At 42.2% G+C, this 19955-nt stretch overlaps 1 protein-coding gene and 1 long non-coding RNA gene across 2 annotated transcripts in view; one reads left to right on the top strand and one right to left on the bottom strand.

Annotated features, from left to right (window-relative positions):
* The window catches only part of fkbp16 (FKBP prolyl isomerase 16), a 34269-nt gene that overhangs the window by 8316 nt on the left and 5998 nt on the right, over positions 1-19955 (bottom strand). The gene's annotated exons all lie outside the window — the stretch shown is intronic.
* Positions 14535-18692, top strand: LOC141001074 (uncharacterized). The gene is made up of 3 exons (XR_012179579.1): positions 14535-14720; positions 15948-16135; positions 16522-18692. It is a non-coding gene; the product is annotated as an uncharacterized lncRNA (long non-coding RNA).

Here is a 19955-nt window from a genome sequence, read left to right as displayed (position 1 = left end):
CAAGTAAAACTAAGAAAGCCTTGAGGGCCTAAGTTCCTTGGAGTGATGACTCAGTTTCAAATTTAGTCTGAAGTTTAAACTTCTCATGAAAAAAAACAAGGATGAGTGAGCAGGAGAAGCAATTGAACCCCCAGCACTACTGAGGAAAAGCTCTTGCATGCTTCTGAGGTATTTTTGACAAACATGTCCGGGAAAATCGTATCATCAGTCCATGAATACACACAGCAAACTGAAGATACACTGTGTTTTTGAGCATGTATTTGTGTTTTTTCTGTGTATAGATTACTGTTATTTACACTTGTTAACTCCCATCCCTCAATACAGAGTTCACTTTTTCAAAACTCTTCACACGGGTCAATGAGGTGCAACCTTTGGCTCATTTTTCATTACTTTCACACAATGACCACATCTTCAATTCAACTGTTTTCTCACCAAAACTCTGTTTATTTCATTTTTTTGCACATTTGCATACCTGTAACAAAACTGTTAAACAACACACCAAAGTAAAGTCGTCAGTGGGACACTGAGAGTCTGTATTTATGCCTCGATGACCTCAAAGAAGACCAGAACATTTTGTTATTATATGGAACAATGTGTGATTTCGCCATCTCTTCCAGTCATGGAGTGGTCTCACTTTTCCTTCCACCTTTCTCTCCACTCCCCAACCTCATAGTGGAAATGTTTATGACTACCATCCGCATGATCAGATGTCCCTCTTGGACACCATGAGTGCTGGATGTCTGGACATATCTGCTGAAGGTTGCCAGGTAGGGATCAGACCAGGCATGCAAAAAAGACTCTTTTCCAGGCGCGTTGCAAGAGAAAACAGAAAGTACGAACCGGAATGAACCACAGCACACTGAAACGACTTTACTGTGTTTATTGAGAGCGAACAACGCATTTTGCCGATCGCTTTCTTCAGATGCACTCAGCAAAATTACACGAGCGCTCGCAGGTTTTTGATCTTTTTAACTTTATACGTTCCTGCAAACAAACAGCAGCTGATCACAAATGCTGGCTGTGCGAGGGGAGGTCTGTTTACTGAATGACACAGAGCGTCAAGGAGAACTTGGGTTGACTACCACTGTTGTATTTCTTTAACTGTAGCTCTCCTATGCAAGTGTGTGAAGATTTGTATTGCACTCTCTGCAAAAAGGGCACCAAAAAGCCTGTTGAAGCTTCAGTAATCCATGCAATAAAGAAGTGACCTTAATTTTGTTGTGATTGAATCTTTGTGTTTGGTGAATAAGTAAAAAAAGATACTATTACAAAGACAGTAGTGACACATTTTAATTAGGGATGCAAATTTTAAGTCGGCTGCCTTAACAATCAATCATCGTTTCATAATATATGAAATACGTTGGATGTTTTGCCATTAGAGACCTGTTTTAACCACTGACATGATCAATGTTTGATGCAAAGTCATAAAGTCGCCTGAATGATAAACTAAATAACACAAAAAAAGACTTCATTTTAATTGCGGACCTCCCGTCTGTGGCTACTCAACAACTATTCCAGCAAAATCAAATAATATAATAAATTGAGGCTACTAAATGTTCAAAATGAAATCAGTTTGTACAGAATGTCTTTTCATATTATTAAATCATGAATCACTTGACTTGTTATTTAATTAATACTTTTCTTTTTACCAGTCTTTTGTATTTCATTTTGATATATTTGGTTATCAAGTATTTGTACTTTCATGTAGTTCTGCCCATCTCTGATTGCTGGTAATGTATTTTAATCGATGAATGACTAATTATTCACATCCCTTACTTTAATGCTGCCTGTTGTTGGTGATTTTTAGCTCAGTAGTGGATGATTTACGGTCATAAGTGATGTTGTCAGGAGACAAATGTGTTCATTCTGAGATGTGCGTGAAGTGTTTTGGTTGCATTAGTGCAGTTTGTTTTGCTGAGCTGCATGTCGGTAAAGACAGCTGTGTAACGCAATTTGAAAAAATTAACTCAGCATAGAGAAACGTGAGTTAGAAAAAAAACCCCACTACATTTCACTGTATCCAACAGCTCGCGCAGTTTAAAAGGCGTCTGAGTGACTCCGGCTCATTTAAGCAGACAAGAATTTGAAACTGGTAGAAACCTGTGAGCCGTCGTCGGCTTCATCTTACTCAAGAGTCACTCAGAAGGAAAGTTAATTTGGTTTTCAATCATCAGGCTCCTGTGACCGCATGGCACACAATGGTCCATTATCAGTTACTCTGTGGAGGCTCTGATTCCAAAGGTGTGTGTGTGTGTGTGTGTGTGTGTGTGTGTGTGTGTGTGTGTGTGTGTGTGTGTGTGTGTGTGGGTGGGTGTGTGTGTGTGTGTGTGTGTGAGAGACAGGAAGGGAATGAATGCAATGACAGCTCGAGCTCGTTTCGAAAAGCTGATTTTGAAGTGGCCTACATTACTGATTGTAGCGAGACAAGACAAGAAATTACAAAAATACTGTTAGACTCATGTTCAAACACACAAACATGATTAGTTGTTTGTTCAGAATAATAACACCTGACAATCAAACTTTTAAGAGATCCTGTCTCACCAAAAATAAAGATCTGAAATCAAGTCGGACAGCAGGAAGTGCCGCTCCCAGCAGGCCCCACCCACTGACTGTTCGCTGCAAAGTGACAGTGCTGAGGAGTTGTGTCAGGTCATGAATTATTCAAACTGGTTGTGTCAATGACACAATTTATGTCTGTCTAACAGAATTAGTTGTATCCCCAGCTACTGGCAGCTTGTGTCAGCAGGTGGGATCAGATTACCCTTTCACCTCTCCTCTCTGGAGACCTCGTCCGCTGTCTCAGGACGCACGGGAGTGTGAAACCCGCAGCTGATCCGAGGCCTCGGAAACCTGAGCCGGATCCCTGAGCTCAGATCGGAGGAAGTGGCGTTCGGGGACGTTATCGTTTAGGGCCGTGAATGAGTAGATGCAGGTCTTTTGGAAGTGAACTCTTTCTGACAGCAGCGTTTAGTCCTGTCGGCTTGTTTTTGCATACCACCGCATGTTTGCGAGGATCAGAGACGTGTTGTGTAACAGGTCGTTCAAGAGCAGCCGAGAAAGAAGACAGTTGATCCATTTATGAAGAACATACAGCACATGACTTGAGTTGCACTGTCAGTCCTTCTTAAACAGGCCGCATACATCTGATCATTAGAGACGGATCCTTCCTTCCTGCTAATGTCATGAGTTTTGCTGCCATTCTAAGAATGTGACACCATCACCAAATGATTCACTTCACAGTTTGTACCGTGCATGTACATACTGTAGCTGCTCGCTGTCCTTGCATGCTTCTCTCTACTCTTATCTGAAAAATATTACACAATATTCTGAAGGCTGCGTGTTATGTAACAGTGTGCAGAGTATAACAATAACACACACACAGTGTCCTGCAGACTGTGCCCTGCTAGTGCCTGGCTCCAGATTACAAGGACTTCTGTGAATTCACCTCTGAAACGGCTTGTTTTTCAGTTGCTAAATAAAAACTTGTGCACGGTATAAGTCTGAAACAAGTTTAAAAATGTACGTGATTTCTTTACTAGAGCAGACGCAGTGGGATGAGAAACCTTGTGTCTGCTTTAAAGTCATTTTAGTATTCTTTTTGTCACAGTTCATAAATATTACATAATAATAATTCACTCATCCACCGTTTCCTGTACAGTCATGGAAGAAGATACGTTCCTTAAAAGGCAAACGATGCAGGAACTGTCTGTCACTGCCCGTATTCAAAGGTGCAGTAAACTATTCTGAAGAAAGATAGTTGATTGCTGTCTCATTTGCAGGTTGGCAAATAAAACCAACGCTTTGGGTTGGTGAGTCACCAACCCAAAGCGTTGGTTGGTAGTTTGCCAACCCAAGGCGTCGATATTTGACATCCTGGGAATGAGACGAAACAATCAACTGTCAATCAACAGACGGAGGGCAGGGACTGAGAAGATACACAGCCACAGACTTCCAGAGGGTCATAAGTGATGATTGAGAAGGACTATATTTATTGTTTTTGTTGTTTTTAGGGCAATCGTGCATATTATACTTTTAAGTCAAGATGTAAACAACATGTTAACAATATAAAAAAAAACTATCTGCAAAATGTACTTAAGGAATCACAGGTTAAACGATTAAATTAATAAAAATGACCCCCATGATTGTTATACAGTTATACTGTATATTATCATTACCAGTTCATCATAGTCTAAGCAGCATTGTACTGTTGTAGTTGGTCCGTAGTTTGATCTAAAACAATGCATCAGACTTTATAAGCCAATCATATGTGTTGGGTGTAAAATCACAAATTGTAAAGTAATCAGTAACTACAGCTTCCAGATAAAGTGCAGAGTACAAAGTGCAAAGGAAGTGGCCAATTCTTACCTACTGCAGCTTTAAGTACTCTTAGTTATATTCCACCACTGTCCCGATATGACCGAGTGAGAGGTGAAGATTTTGCACACTAATTAATCACCTACATATCTAGAGTAACACGACTTTGGCTACCACTGAGGAGCAGGTTAAATAGATTTACTGGATGTCTCATTAAAGGAAGGAAGGAAACAGGTTATTATATCGAATCATTATTTCCAACTGGACCTCCAGATGTCAGAATCGTGAGTTAAACATTGTATGGTTTGTAAATAAATCAGCTGCAAAGCCTCTTCTGTCATTATGCCATTAGATATTGATTTTTTTTACAGAGGAAACACACACAGGCTTCGCTGCTCATGACTCACACAGTTCTAGACACATTAGATGGGAAGTGATGAGTCATTTCTAACTAATCGATGCAGGTACAGCTGCCTCGATGCTAACTGCACAAACCAAATGTGCCACGTCAGAACTTAATGAATCCCAAATGATTTGTTATCATCCTACAAAAGAAACAGAGGTCTCACACACACACACACACATACTCACACAGTCCTAGTAAGCTTCTCTTCACATACAAGATTCAACAGGTGACCGTTGAAGCATTGTTGTGTCATGAACTCAGTAGCTAACATGAACGAGCAATAAGCCAAAAAGCACTGCAGAAAACCGAGTGAGGATTTATGTCTTAAACACAGAGGAATAATATGAATAACTGAGATCTGATCTGCCGTTGTCTCCCTCATGAGTGTTAAATAAAGCTGGCACGACTCGGGAGCTGTCCAGTGTAATCTGAGAACACTGCGCTGACAGATCTATAAGGTTTATGGTGTCATGTGGGTCACTGGTGATTAGCACCACACCAGCGTGCTGCTGCGCTGAGCTTAGCCAATGAGCCCCCAGGGTCTTATTAGTGCAAACAGGAAGCAGGGGCTGGTCAGCGGGGTGAGATCCGTCCGCAAGATCCCAATGAAACCTGAATCTGCAACTTTAGACCGGGTCCACGTCCTAAAAGGGAGCTACAGAGAGACAGTCTCCTCTCCTGTCAGCCTCTCTCTGCTGTTCTTTAAAGCTAGTAAAAATGGCTGCTGTAGGCCTCTAATAACCCATCCAATCATCTTAAACAGCCCGTATAAAAACATTGGATAGCCTACCTGTCTACGTATGTACCTGCCTGCCTGCACACGCTCTGTACTCAATGTGCATGACCGGAGTCTTCCACAAGACAAGGCAGATGTATTGCTAAAACTATTAGCAAGCTAGTGGCACAAGAATGGCAGAGAAAGTGCAGCCACATGCTAACATACTACCTCGACAGCACTGAGTACTAACAATAGCCATGTTTGTTGTTTTTGGATATGATTGGCGATGACGACAATGTTCTGTGCTCACAGCGGCTTACACAGGCCCCGGACCTGTTGTTCAGGAGCTAGCCAGCTAACTCATTAGCACTAAGCAAACAATCCCTGAGCTTCAGCTGCTTACAGAGTACCACAAAGCACACACCCTGAGCCCAATAAAAGAGCCATTGCTGTGGCAACACACAGCCACCTGTAGCGGCTAACGTGAGCACAAAGCCCCTGAGCCAAGCTAACCCAGTTAGCACAAAGCACATAGCTACAGCATCAACGAATAGCTGTCGCATCAGGTAGCCCCTTTTTGGACTGAGGCATAATCATGATGGCTATTTTGCTTGTGTTTATACAATTCTGACATTCAACTGAGTTGTTCAATTTATTTTTTAGATTAAAAAAAGTTAAGAGGGCTTGTTGAACATTGCAGACTAGCTGCTAACACACCTCCCAGCTGGCTAGCAAGTGCTAGTCAGGCAGTTTGTGTTCATGTGTTTCAGAGGAGTGGCATGAAGGGAGAGGATGGGATACTTCAGTTAGACACTTTCAAAATGTAGCTTGTTCTTGCTTGTTTCTACAATCTCACCAACCCCAGAGTCTCAAACACTCATCACACATCACACAAACACAATCTAAGGTTGACTGCCTTTAGCTTGACACGGTTGTTATATCAATTCAGTTTTTGAGTTAATTTATTGAGTGAAATGATGGTTAAATCATCATCTATTGATTGATACCGAGATGAGATGTGTGCATTTGACATCCACAGTTAATATCTGGAGCAGCTAGTTTGCTTGCAACTAGAAAAAAGTTGGAATTTAGGTCTAATGACGGCACTACATCACCAAAGTTATTATAATTCAACCTGAGGGTGACATGAATATTGCACCATCTAATAGCAGTTTGGATATTTCAATTTGAACCAAAAACTTCAATATGCTGGTGGCAGTACATGAAATGTCAGGGGATCAGCAAGGTCATTAGGATCCTCTGAGCATGACGACGGTCTGTACAAAAATTTCACAAAAATGGATCCAATTCTCGTCAAGATATTCCACTGGTGACCAAAATGGGGGACTGACTGTATATCACAGTGTTATGTTGAGAGTTGTTGTTGCCGGTTTGGATATAAATTTAAGCACTGTGGTTTCAAACAATCTCACAGAGAAATGACCCCGACCAAACCAGAGAAGAAGGTCAGTGAGAAGAGACACGGGGAGATCTTTTGGGCGATCGGCAGCGGGACAGAGCCTGAGGGCTGAAGAGATCAGGACTGAGGTGTGTTCAAGATATGAAGCAGCAGCTCAGACAGCACTGAGAGACAGAGACAGGTTCAGAGGACTCGCTGTCTGGACGTCTACAGACTTTCTCTGCCCACGTTTATGGTAATGTTTATTACAATATACTGAAAGTGTAGATATGAAAGATAAATATTTCAGCAAAAGTATCAAAACTAGTTGTTATATATTGTCGGGAAAAAAATGGATTGCAATTAAAATACAAGTACGTGTCAGAACTGTCAGAATATAGAAAGGATTTTTGTTTTGTTTTTTATTATTAGACTATTTTGTTGGAGAAAGAGCTTTCTCTGCAACACTTTACTCTACTGTAGACATAAGTTTCAGTAGCAGTAGCGGTCAGAAGCTAGCGTTTGCTAGGATCAGTTAAGAAGAAATAGGCTATGCTAATTGAAATGAATAGTTTGACATTGTAGGAACTTCACAGTTACAGTGGACTGACTTCCTGGAGTCCTATCATCACAGAGAGGAGATACAGATGTGACAGTGGTATCAATCTTCTCATCCAACTCTCAAAACTCTAAATATTTAATTTTACCAAAATTTGAACAATTAAAATCTATAGGAGTTACAGTATGTCTGCGAGAAACATAAAAACATAACTACAGTTGAATATAACATCCCTGTACATCTCCCCTGAGTAATAAAAACATAATGAAGAAGACGACAATCACAGTCAGTGGTATCTTCACCGGTCACTCGTCAATGGCAAACAACAGAAATTAAACAAAGGTCTAATCTACAGTAATGACGTCACTAGCCAGCAGTGTTTATATTGTGTGACGTGTGCGTGACATGCTCGTACTTCTCGTATTGTGACTATAAACAGATCGGTGTTTTCATTCTTCTCGTGTTCGTATGAACGGTGCGATAAGGACGACAGGCTTTTCCCTCTCGTCTCGTGGGAAGTTGAGCGTTCATTATGGATGGATTTGATTCATGTATTTGTGGCTTAGCAAACTTCCTCATTAAGGTGTATGAAAGTGCCGCTGACTCATCCTGTTATCTGTCGAGCTGGCCCCTCGCCGCTCTGCATGAAAGGAAAAACTCCCTCAGAGGGAAAACAGTGGTCACTTTGACGTCACGCTCTGTGTTTTAAAAGACGGAAAGGCCAGCGACGTGCCTCAAGCCGGTTCCTATGGTTACAACCTCAGATAGTGCACTAATATGCCATAAAAAATGTGGCGTGCGGCTTTGATAATACAAAATCCCAGAGGGTTTATGAGGTTGTTTGTTTTTTCACGGCGGTGGAAGCAGGTCTGCTGCTGCTGTTGTTCAGTGTCTGTTTTGACTCTTCGATGGACACAATGCAGTCGGGCAAAGGAGCTTAGCTTTAATCCCGGCGCTGGTGAGACGTCACAGCTGTTTTTGCTCGCCTGTTGCCATACTAGTTAATTTGCAGCAAAACAGCCTCCCATTATCAGAGATGTCAAAACTAACTCGTTGGCTGAGCTCAGCGCAGGAGCACTCGGGTGTAGCGCTAATCACCAGTGACCCACATGACACCTTTGAGCTGCAGCCCTGGCATGTGCTCTCCTCTGCTTTTTTGTTTTTTATTTTCTCCTCCAGCAATGAACCAATGAAAGTGTGCTCGCAGGGATCAAGGGCAGCTACTGCCTACATCCTGGCTGCCGAGCTCCTCAAAAGTCTCCATATAATCTAGAGCAGATTTCCTTAGCCTGTTAAAATGAATCCAATTTCAGCCGTGGACTACCTGCAGGGCACAGAGTCGCTGTTTAATAGTAGGGAGGGATGTGTAGCTGGCAGGCCGCTTCAGACAGTGGTTACGCAACTTTATTAAACCAGCTTTAAGTACAGTACAGGCAGTAGTTATCTGCAGTCGTGAGGGTGACGGCCTGAACCAGAGCCTGTTTGAGACGTCAACCAACATCCTTATAGATACACTGTGGGGTCTTCATGTTGACATCCGGTGTGCATTTTGTGCATCTTTGAGGCCTTATAAACTGTTCAGTGCATTTCCATTCTGGTAAAACTGATAAATGACTCTCTCACTAAGAGTATCACAAAGACTATAGTAGTATATAATTCATATAAAATATATATATATGAAGCATAGTAATAGAATTTGCTTCCCCAGTGGCGATGAAACCAAATTTTATGTCGCTGTCCTCAATGTCTTGGTTTAATTTTGCGTTTTCCTTCTTAGTGTCTCCATTTTCCTCACTGTCTGTGGGCCTTTGTTCAGCAGCCCCAGTAAAAAAAAACTTGTTGATGTAGTCTGCTTCTTCATTTTTTCTCTCACTAACTAGCTTATTTAATGTGACCACGACCCCCCGTGCATGTACAAATTTGACCCATATACCCCATTTCATTGTCTTGTTTACACTTTTATGTAAATATAATCAGTTTTTTGTTAAATGAAAACATTTGCCTTAGATAAATGGCAATTACATCACCCCCCCCTTAGTTCCTACTGGGTTTTCCCAGCCCGATGAATGACCCAAGGCCTGGTACTGGCCCACAGCCCACATCAGCCCCCCTGCTGTACGCAACCACAATGGCTCACTTTCAGATGTGGTTTCTGATGCTGTTTTGGTGCAACATTAATTATGATGTTCCCGAAAACAACACCAGCACCAAGATTTTGGATACTCCTCATTTATATATTATAAAAAATGTCACTTGATGGAACTTAAAAACAAAAAGTCATCACATCACTGTCAACAATCAATAGCAAACAAAGGTTGATGAATGATACACATAATTATCCATCACAACAAACTTGTTTTAAATAAAATCAAATCATTTTTTTTAATCAGAATGAAATTAGCTGCGAGCTCCACCTCCCTGCAGCGAACGAAATTCAAAGCTTTTTACCAAAACAACGGCTTCCCTCTGACTCCCAGGTGAGCAGGACAACTTTCATATTCCACCTTATGCAATAATCTGAAATCTCTCACAGGTTCGGGCTCTGATATGTGGCAGCATCTAGATGAATAATTCTTTTTAAAAAAGTTCAAAGCTTTTGGTCTGCGTTCAGGTGGATAAGAGCAATCTGTCTTACACAGAAATCACCAGAGGTCATTGAGAAAATCAGACTCTGTGTTATCTATGGAAGATATCTTATCCCAGGATCGACTCTAAATCTATAATCAATCACTATGAACGAGCAGACGTCGAGGAGGTGTGCACGGTGCGGTCAGGTGGCAATTTCTCACGCGGCCCCGGGGAGCGAGGTTTTAGTTTCGGGTTAAATGTGAAGCTGTAGTTAACAGCAACGACAGCTCGGCTCTTTCTTTGCACAGACATTATGTCTACTGTTTATATAAACCGAATCTCTGCCAGTTTTGGATTTCACTTCTAAACTTCAAAGCTTCCTAAGTTACGACAAATTCTGAGCGAGGAGCCAAAAATCCTTCCCTTTGAAAGATGAAAGTCCTCCTCTTCCATTACTGTTATACTCCACATAGATGTCTGCCTACTTCTGTGGACACATCAATCCTTGAGTGTTGGAGGAGTATTTTATGCTTTCTATTCAGACGAGCAATTTAATTTGCATTCGGATCAAAGATTTATTTTTTCTAGAAAGTGCGATTTGGGGCGTAAAATATGGTCGAGGCGTTCATTATCATTCAACGGGCTTTGCCGTTCGTCTCCCTCTGTGGTTTCAGAGTTGTGGACATGTTTGTGACCAGAAGCTGCTCATTGCTTTATGTATGGCATTCTGGTTGGGGGAATAAATGTCATAAAGAGATATTGATCAGAAATTAATTTCCCTTCTAGGTCCACGCTGTCACACATGCATGTGCTGAAACCAGATAACTCCCGCCGAGAAAATGTCACCTTCTCTTGGATATCATTTTGCAAATTGAGCGCACAACAAACGGACAGCAGCTATCACGCTCGCTGACTGATGATTAAATGAAATGGATCTTTAAAGCAGCACCTGTACAGCTACACCTGACTTTTAATGTTTGGGAATATCTGAGGAGTAATTTACAGCCACATACATTACATGTTGACTTTCCTGAGGTTGTGAACGTACATCAAACAAAACAACATTATCTTTCACTGTCGCGCTCCCTCCCGTCCATGAGACATATGACTGCCTCAGTGAGTGTGTGTCTGTTATCTAACCAATAAAGATCCAGCTTCCTTTCAGCAGCGGCGAGCTCTACCTCCCTGTGCAGCCTGTGAATCAATAGCAGCACACTGAACTACTGACTTATGAGTCAGGTTGTCACGGAGGAGCAGCCTGCGTCTGCTCTCTGAGTAAAGCAAATGTAGCGAAGCCATTAGCACGCTTCTTTAGTCTCTTTCTGATGGCTGTGTGGGGCTATGAGACCTGGAACATCAATCACAAGCGCGTGAGAGAGAGAGAGACGCATTTCTTAGGGAGGAAGGGCTTGACTTTTCTTGACCAGAGCCAGTGGCAATGGCATAGGTCAGCCTCATCACAGAGAGCTTAGAAAGCAGACACAGGCAGTCAATTTTCAAGGAATTTCAGCCTGTTTTTCCTTTTCTTACACAGACAAACTTGTGTTGTTTTCTTGCACAGATGAGGCTTTTTCTATACATGAGCTCACTTGTTTTGTCCTTCAACATCTGGAATGACAATATGAAACATTACCGAGGTGCAACTAATCCCATCAGTGCTACAAAACAACTGAGATTATTTCATTCATAATGAGATCTACGTGGTTAATCCCCAAAGATTAATCGCCGCACATCTGATTTTGATTTTGCTGCGAGGACGTCAGCGGGAGTCTGCCAGTCATTAACTTTGAGAGGAATATTTTGGGCTTGTGTGTGTGTGTGTGTCTGTGTGTGTGTGTGTGTGTGTGTGTGTCTGCATGTGTGTGTGACTGCTGCAGACGACTGGTGACGAAGCAATGACGTCGGAGCGAGATGAGTCACACTCCACGTCCCCACTGTCGGTACCCCTTCATCCCCCCTAACACGGACACACACACACACACACACACACCACAGCGTCACACTCACACACACGCATACCAGCGCCACTTGTCACTCCGCTACAGATCTCCTTCCTCAAGGCTCGCAGGCAGCACTCGCCAGCTCACATCCCTCCACAGCAGCTCTACAGACTCATTAGCTTATTTTGATACACTGCCGTCCATACTTCTGCCACCGTGCATGATAAATTCAGCATGTTAACTTGCGGATACAGACCTGTTACACACTGTTTGTGTGGGTGTGTGTGTGTGTGTGTGTGTTTGTGTGTCACTGTCCGCAAGTTACAGCTTGCCCCTCCACTTTCCCATCTGCTTCCATTCTACTGGATGTACTGGCAAATGAGCAAAAATGTACGAAGTGGGTTCATTACTGTGTCTGTTATCACAACACCGTCTGTCTGAGCTCACGTTACGGGAAAGTCGCATTCCTCGGTCGATTGAAATGTGTATCTAAAAATCGTAAAATTTTAACAAAAAGTGACTTTTCGAAACCACATATGACGAGTGGGACTGGGTGGTCCTGGAAGTCAAAGAAGCCCAGAAACAGCTCCTGTGTATGAGCAGCGACGAGGCAGATTGGAAGCAGCTATGAATACAAAGCACGAGTACAAGGCGGTCTGTGCTTGAAGCAAACTAGTTGGTGCAACGTGTCATAAGCAAAAGTGTTTATAGCTGCTCTGAGCGGCCACACAAAACAGTCCAGTAAAAAAAAAACAAAGAAAAAACAAGACTCTACAGGCATGCCAGTGGCTCTGTGAGACTGCTGTACGTGCTTTGAGCTACATGCTAACACACATGTACATGACAATGACAATACTTACATGCTAAGCAGGGATAATGTTTCCCAGGATCAACATCTTGGTTAAACTTTTATGAGGCAACTCTTCGTCATTCTGAATACTGATTGCACAATGTAATGTCTGTAGAAAAATGACACCAATGACACACTTTCCTTGACTATGCTACTGCGTGTGCCACTGGGACCCAAGGTCGAATTACAGCATAAAGGAAGTGCGTCTGTCATTGCGCAACCAAAACAGGAAGAGACATCGTTTCCCCCGGTCACTATCCCCAGGTAACAGTGGAGGAACTGGAACAACTGTGGAAACTCTGCACTTCAAAAGAAAAAGGTTGATGGAGGAGGCAAAGAAGGCGAAGATAGAAACCGAGGTAAAATGAGTGAACGGACGGGTGTTCGCTCAACGGAGAGAAGTCTGGTGTTGTGTTCACCCTTACCATCGGGACATAAAACAGTTCAAAACCAGAATTCTTTCCAATAGATCAGTACGTAACAAAACCTGCCTACTTATTAACACAACTGGGTGTTTTTCTCTGCCTTTTCACAGCAGTGAGATCAGGATTTCTAGGTCAAATTTGCATTCTTGTGTTGCTTTTTGCTTGGGACAGTAGCCACGTTGCTAACGGTGTCTTTGCAGCAGCAGCGGTAACAATGACACCATAAGAAAAATGCTAGAAGCAGTAAGAGTTTTAAAATAGTCTATTTTCGCTTTAAAGCAGCTATAAGGACCTTCCATTTTTTTGTTGATCCCTGTGGCCCCTGTGTACAAAAATGGTTTGAGCACCACCGCCTCCTGTAGAGAAGATCCTCTTGATCTGACTAGTGTGCGCATTTGTTTTGAAAGCGAGTAGAAGAAAGATGCCGCGTATTTTTTATACTATTTTTTCTTTTTTAAACACAGCTATTTCCAGGACACAAGGAAATTAGGTAATGTATCTATTTGTGGCCATGTAAGAATACAATTGTAATATGACGATGGTGCAAGCGAACTTTGTTTTAGTTGCCGTTCGTCACCCAGGTCACATGTCAGCCTGCAGCTAACTGATTCGATTGCTCGGTAACAGATATTTTGTTGTGGTAAGCTAAAGTTATCGACGTTCCCTCATAACGTGTCTCAACAATAACAAGTTCACAGCAAGACATAGTTCGGTAGCAAGGCATAAACATAAAATGTTACGCAATAAGCCAGTTGCTCTGCCGTCGTATCCACTGTTGTACCACCAGGCTGCAGAGCAGAGCGGAGCTTTCTTCCTCAGGTACATACTTCTGTGGGTCATATAGAGGCATCAGGATTAAATAATAAATAAACAATAATTCTGACTTCAGAGAGGTGTCGGGGTTAGAGACACTGTTTGGTGTTCCCAGAAACACCAAAGATTTCCAAATGATCTTAATTGCTTGTTTTCAATGAGGGGTTTTATATTTTTGACATTGTACATCCAAGTCGCATACAACCACACAGGAGCAACAACAAGAGCACATTAGGTTACTTTTAAAACCTGTTCTGTGCAGCCATCTATGTTTTGTCATGCTCTACTAACCTCTCTCTCTCTGTGTGTATTGAGCACAGCAGGCATGGATGATTTAAAAAGAGTGCCTGGCTCGGGTAGGAAAGGTGCTGGTGGGGCTGAAGTGCCATCTCACGTGTGTTTCTCCCGTGTCCCTCCTGCTCGCCACGCTCTGGAAAACAGACTCTGTCGCAACATCGTGTGGTTATACAACAGAGCACAGCTAGTGGCACCGCGGACGAGAGGTGATGTCGGTGAAGCGTGACAGCATTTTCAGTGTTCCAGCACAGGCAGCATGTTTTGACACCAACGTATGAGAGTTACATATCAGCGGTGAGGGTAGCACAGCAGGTACAGATGGCAGCCTTTCTGATATGGAACCTAGCTGTGTTTTTGGGAAGAAGAGTTTATTTTTAAAGTCCGAAACATCTTTTAACAGCAGCTGAGATGTTGAAGATTGAGAAAGCGCGGTAAGAAAAAGATGTAGGAGGCAGAGGTGCCTGAACAAAAGACTGCTCAAATAAAATAAACAGGCTTGATGAAATAGAAATGACAGTAATATGATAAGCTAAAGCTCCAATTTGCATTTGTGTGACTGTACATCTTCTGTTTGTCTTAGGTGACAGTTGCAGTAAGAAGTGTTTGGTTTGTATCAAGTTGGCTAATGTCCCGTTTACTCTTATATCATATTGTGGGTTTTAATTTGCATGTAATGACAAAACTTGCCTCTGTTGAAAACTTGCCCAACTCAGTCAACACCTTCCCCCGATTGAGCAACAGAGTTAGCAGGGACAAGGGCCGCAATGCTTTGGTGTCGAGTGGGGAGAAAATGTGGCACAAAAATAAATAACACGTTTAAACAAAGCGGTGTAAAACTAGCTCCAACCAGTGTGGCGGTCACGCAATACAAAGCCAACTTGCCTCCACCGAGTGTTATCTGCTCTAAAAATAGACTATCCACCTAAAATTCAATAAAAGCACAGTTCAGTTGAGGAGATTTACAGTCCCACTTAATCGCCCCTGACCACTGAAAGCAGAAGTAACTGAGGGCAGGGCTATATTACAACCCAGGCTGTGTCGATGAGAGCGATAAGCCTGCTCGCAGTAGAGGGAAAAAGGTAAACATCCAGGGAGATTAGATGAGGGACATGCACAGTTCAAACAATGGTCTGAGTGGGAAAAATACTGCAGCGGAGCCAAAACAACCCCCCATCTCGTCTTCATAAGTAAAACATCGAGTCGATTCTGTTCAGATTTAGTTCTTACATTTTTCTTTTTTTGGCTTTAAATCAACACGTGAATCGTCAAACTTCTGTGGCAGCGGTTGTCGTCAACAGAAGACAGCATGCTGATTGAGAACAGATCTTATCTGAAGCGTGCTACAGCTGTCGGTGCTTGCCGGCCTGCTCCTGGAGCGTGAGGTCTGGGTGTGGTTTCTAGTCAGCCTGCTGAGACTGTGTCGGGAAACACACACACATACACACACATACACACACATACACACACACACACACACAGCCCAAAAGCTACAGTCAAACTTGTTTAGGTCACGTGAGCAGGCAGCCAAGAGTTCAGCTGTTCCTGGAATACTTTCTAATTGATGACAAATAGGAAAACAAAGAAATGCTTTTCATGTTGACATCCAGAGAGCGATGCAGATAAGACCGGCTTAGATTCATCATTGTGTTTTCCAACAGAGGAGCGTCTCAAAGGTCACATTATTCATTTGACCCAGGTGGCTGTGCTGAGTGAGTCATACCACCTTAAGCACAGAGAGGAACTCCACCTCGCAGATTTTCTGAGTGGACGACTGGCTTACGTATCTGGAGCGAGGGGAGGAAGGGCTCGGGTGCATAAAAGTGACAGACTCCAGTCCGGCTCTGCGGTGAGTGAGTCACTGTACCTGTCTACTGGCAAGTGTCTGATTAAATGAAAAACAGAACTGCCAGTTCTTGGTTGCATCATGTTACATCCGGTGATGAGAAGAGAGATGGCTTTAAAAGAACACACACAATTAATCCACCATTTAAATAAATGCTGGCACACACATGCTAAGCAGCTTTTCTTCGTCTATAAAGAGGCTGAATGTGTCACAAGTCCCTGATATTTCTCACTTCATTCAAGGGTGGCTTCGCCTACACAAGTAGCATCACTCACCATCCATTGATCGCACTGCTAACTTGAAACTTTCTCGTGTTGATACTTTGCTCAGTGAATCTCTCTGTCCACATGCCTTCCTGCCCTGAAAAATGTCATTGTTACCTTTCTCAGCTGCATTCCCCGCTGGTATGGGTGTGCCTCGGTGTGAGGCTTCGACACACGCCAACTCCTTCAAGAGTGTCAACAAAGATTCCCCTTGAGCTCATTCCCAAGAAGACAATTCAGTGGTCAAAGCATGTTAACTATTAGATTTGGGTAAATATTTCTTACTGCATGTCAAACAACGCTCGCACACAGACGCCACAGACTTAAATATGTTTTTTAAAAATGATTTGGCGGTATCGAGATTGTGACCTAATCCAAATAATTCTGACATGATGACATTCTAGTTTGGATGAAAACACTGTCTGATGTAATGGCTCATCATGCAAAACATGTTCGTGTGCAGACATGTTGATACAATTCTTGACTTTTTGATGGGATTTCTTTTTTTTATAGGTTGTAAATGACTTAACTTTGTGGTTATTCTTTTTTTTTTTTAGCCATGCTACAACGTAGTCGGTCCACATCTTTAGCCCAGGACTGAATATCCCAACAACTATAGGATATATTAGCAGCACAGTCTACAGCTATTGGATGGACGGCCACTTTACGCTGACGTCACTCTCGGTGTTGGAAGCTCAAATGTCATGCTGCTCTGTTCCAGGCTGTAAGTCGTATAAACGTAAGGAATCGGACAAATTATTATTGTTTCACTGTTTGCTAGTTGATCAGCAACTAAAGACAGTGGAAAGTGAAAATTTGGAGAGACATCGACTGTATTCCAAGGTAAAACAACATATCTGTTAATAACCCATTAGCATCAACGCACATCTTTGACACGTTTATTTAAGCCTTGAGGTGAAACACACCGGATGTATAATCAAACTGTAACGTTAGCTAGTAAGTGGTTGGATGCTAACATTAGCTAATGGGTTATCAAATATGTGGTTTTCCCCTGAAATATGTCCCGATGTCCCTCCAGATGTCGCTATCCGTTGTCTTTTCACTTGCTGATCAATCAGGAAATGTTGAAATGACAATGACTTGTCAGCTTCCTGTTTCAGCAAACAACCTGGAACGCAGCAGTACAACATTTGTGATGTCAGAGGAAAATGGCTGCCTCGTGAATATGGTCCACTGCAATTACATTTGGCTCACACATTCATTCCTCGTTAGAATGATTTGTAATAACTTCGAATAATATCTGACTTTTCCTCCAGTGCTATCATCAAGACAAAAATGTAATTTGGCCAGTAAAACTAGCGGCGTTCCCATCAGCCTCTGCTGTACTGTGTGTGTAGTTCTAAATAGCCTTGCAAATGTTAGCATACTAACACGCTATACTAAGATGGTCAACATGGTAACCATCATACCTGCTTAACATCAGCATGGCAGCATTGTCATTGTGAGCATGTAAGCTGTTGTGAGCTTTAACATTAGCTGTATGTAAGTACAGCCTCACAGAGCTGCTAGCATGGCTGACGACTCTCAGTCTTATTTGATCGTATATAATGTCTGTATCTTTTTGTCTTGCCCAATTCCTGAAAAATAATTGTTTGATTCAATCTTTGATGCATTGCATCTACTCTATGCTGTTAACACTGTCCACTATCTACTTGCTCACTGTGACAGCCTGGCAGTCTGACAAAACAAAAAACCACAAACACGCAAGATCAAATAAACAGTAGCAGATGATTAATGTTGGGCAAAAACTATCAGTCATCAAGGCTAGAGTCAAGGTACTTTCCCACGAACTGAAGCTTCACTCAACTTGCTCCACCCTGAATCTGTACTGCCTGATCAGTAAGTCTGGTATAATCAAGGCTTCAACAGCCCTCAGTCCCACCTCCTCCAGGGTCAAAAAGAGGGAGATTCCTCCCTCTCCTCCAACAGTAGGACTTGTTTTTCTTGATGATAGCCATCTGGTGTGTCCTCTGTGTCTCTACTTTTCCATTACATGGTGTTTGTTGAGTTATGGGATTATCTGCTTCAGTTGCATGTTGTTGTTCCCAGTCTCTGCAGGTATTTTATTACCTTGTACTCCATCAGGGATACACCAGGGTTCAATTCTGGGTCCCTTACAGTTCTTTCTGTAGATGCTACTACCTGGTTAAAATGTATATTTCACACTAAAACCCAGCAACTCAGCTGAGCTGACCACATTAATAAAATGTCTTGAAGACATAAAATGACACAACTTTCTTCTTTGATTATTTGGATATTAATTTTCCATTGATCAACCTGGATCACATGCTATAATACTATAGCTTATTTTTCAGAGTACTACAATTCTGATGTTAACATTTTACAACTTTTCTCAACATCCCCTCGACTTACCTACTGCAAAACAATACATACTTTTAATATCTCAGATGTTGGCCAGTTAGTACAGATTGGTGCTGTTACTTGCAAGTACAAATACTTTGTTACTGTACTTTAGTAGATTTTCAGGTATCTCTACTCGAGTAATTGTTTTTTTGACAACTTTTTACTTTTACATCCCACAACACAAATATCTGTACTTTCTATTCCTTTCCATTTCCAAACCAGGTGTACTTTAGTTTTAATTCATTTGAGGGTCACTGCACGGCGCCTTCCCAACATCACAAGACGGATTTCAACCTGTCAGTGCATATCACGCACGGCAGATGTAGCAAGATGAAACGACGTAAGAGACGTAACGAGACGGAAACAAGACAAAGAGGGAGACTGGAATGAGGCGAAAAGGCGTGTTAGTGTCTCGTATCTTCAGAGACCCAGGCAGCCCTCTGCATGGATTTTCTTATCTTCTCAATTTGTTGCTGTGCTTGGGATGCTTTACCTAACCAAAATGTCGAAATGTGATGTCCTGATGACCTCTGACAGTTTGTTAAGGAATCAAATTCAACCGTAGCCTAATGGTTAAGTCGCATGCCACATAAATGCAATGTCCACAGTTTGATTTTAGCTGGGGACCTTTGTTGCGTTTCATATCCCTCTCTCTCTTTTGCCCTGTGCTTCCAATCTATATCTTCTCAGTCTAATACCAAATAAAGGTAAAAATCCCCCCAAAAGGTCCGTCATGCCCTAACACCTGATTGCGTTAGGGAACAACCGACCGCCCACTGCACAGATTGACCCAAACAAAGTAAAGTCTACAAAGTTTTTTCAAAGTGTTTTCCTTGTTGAACAAATGAAAAAAAAACATGTTTCACACTGTTAATTCTCCTGTGTATAAGGTTCATGTGGGCTTATGTGCATAACATACGTTTTCTTTTTGTACAAAATAAACTTGAACTGCAGAACTAATCATAAAAAGCACACACTCCCCTTGTGACACATTATTACGACAGTCCAGTCCATTACGGCAGTAGTGATTAACTGGCGGACAATGTCCATCTGGACTTGGATTAAACTATTAATTTAACTATGACACATCCCTGTGGTTTTTATTAACTCCACCTCAACATGCGCCACTGAGGTAGTAAGTACGGTGACACCTTTGCTGGCGGCGCTGGAGGTTT

The sequence above is a fragment of the Pagrus major genome, chromosome 8 (genome assembly GCF_040436345.1).
Source record: "Pagrus major chromosome 8, Pma_NU_1.0".
Lineage (NCBI taxonomy): Eukaryota > Metazoa > Chordata > Actinopteri > Spariformes > Sparidae > Pagrus > Pagrus major.
Note: the sequence above shows the minus strand (reverse complement) of the source record. Positions and strands in the feature narration are given on the sequence as shown.